Consider the following 1,823-nt stretch of genomic DNA (forward strand, 5'->3'; position numbering starts at 1 on the left):
CCCCTTTGGTTGATGGAGCTCCCCTTCGTAAAAAGGAAAGTGATGGAGAAGCCTGTGAATGAAGCAAGGCGTTTATTCAGAAATGTTTGACTAAGACACTCTGGTCGTCTGTGTTTTACAGTGCCGTGTCCCCGTTGGCCACATGGAGGGCTATATGCCATTTAGTTGACGCTTTTATCCAAAGCGACTTACATTGCAGTGAGTGCATACATTTCAGTATATATGGTCCCAGCAGGAGTCAAACTCACAACCTAAGCGATGCTCCATGCTCTACCAACTGAGCCACAGAGGACCCACCTGTACTGACCCCTCCATTAGGCTACTATCGTACTAACTCTGTATTGATATAAGACACCTTTACTTCAAACACAAATTTCACCAATAGGCTAAGACAAAATATTTGCACCATCAGTCTTGCTTAGTATGTGCACAGCCAAATTATTTGGTTACAAATGCAAAATGCCTGTAAACCTAGGTTATATAACTCTATGCTGCATTACAGTCTTCACTCCCAAATTATTATTCCCAAATTAATTATGCTATAGGCCTAATGCATTAGGCTACACTCCTATAGCTGCATTTGTAGCTAGACTGAAAAGTTACCTGAACCTGTAGTGCTTATTTAATTCACTATCAGTCTTGCTCCTTACAGCTTTGCTACACTCCCAGCCTAATGATGAATCGGCGTCACCTCGAAACTCCTAAACAGTCTCTATGGTAAGACACGTCTTCCACCATAGTTTCATCAAAATTGGGCCAATCAGCGTAATTCTATGGATGCTGCATCTGTATGGCAAGACGGATCAATCACCCAAGTTTCATTAAAAATTTCCCGGTGGTGTCGGAGATAAAGTGTGTGACATACGAATGGACAGAGACTGAATCATAGACCCCTCCCCGATTTCAATGTGGGGGACAATGAACAGCTGGAAAGAGAAGTAAACAATAGGTAAACATTGAAATAAAAGACATGATAATGATAATACTCTGAAGAATGAGACATGTTGCTCTCTAAATTGGTAGATGTGTAGGCGTGACCATACATGTATTCAATAAAGTTGCTGTCAACTTGGGCCAAGCGCACCTCACAACTGTACATACATGTTATGATTATTATCTGCAATGTAATAGGACCTATTTATTACAAACAAACAAATTATAGCTGGACTTGTACAGTAGATGTAGATTAAATGTAAATGTTGACATTTCAAACTGGGATGTATAATGTGTTAGTTATAATTATATAGTATAGTATATAATTCTAAAATCAATTATCTAATATTTCATTTGTCATTTGTTTTGACATATCTTTTCTGGAATTTCAAGAACATTACCTATTGATTATATAAGGGAAATGATTTCAGTACCCTGGACAGCACCTAAAAAGAAATAACTTGACAGCAGTAAAAAAAACATCAAGATTTTGTATGACACAGCTCAGCTCACTAAACTCACTTGATTCATATTCTAGAAGTGTTTCTGAGTAGATTGGTAATACAAATCAAGTTATCCCTGAGAAATCAATGCAAAGCTGCCAGAAGCAAGGCTGGTAATGAATCAAATAAGCACGACACGTTCCAGTAACTTTTCAGTCTGGCTATGAAAGCAGCTGTAGGTGTGTAGCATAATGCATTGAATTTGAGAATAATATTTTTTGAGTGAAGTCTGTTATGCAGCATAATTTAATACAGAAACTTGGCCTCTACTTGGCCTATGAATCAAACTTGGCTTATATCAATACAGAAGCCAGAGTTGTGTTACCTTGGATTTGTAACCAAATAATTTGCCTGTGCAAATATTTTATTTTAGCAATTGAATTTGGG

This window comes from Argentina silus, assembly GCF_951799395.1.
Source record: "Argentina silus genome assembly, chromosome: 11".
In the NCBI taxonomy this organism is placed as follows: Eukaryota; Metazoa; Chordata; class Actinopteri; order Argentiniformes; family Argentinidae; genus Argentina; species Argentina silus.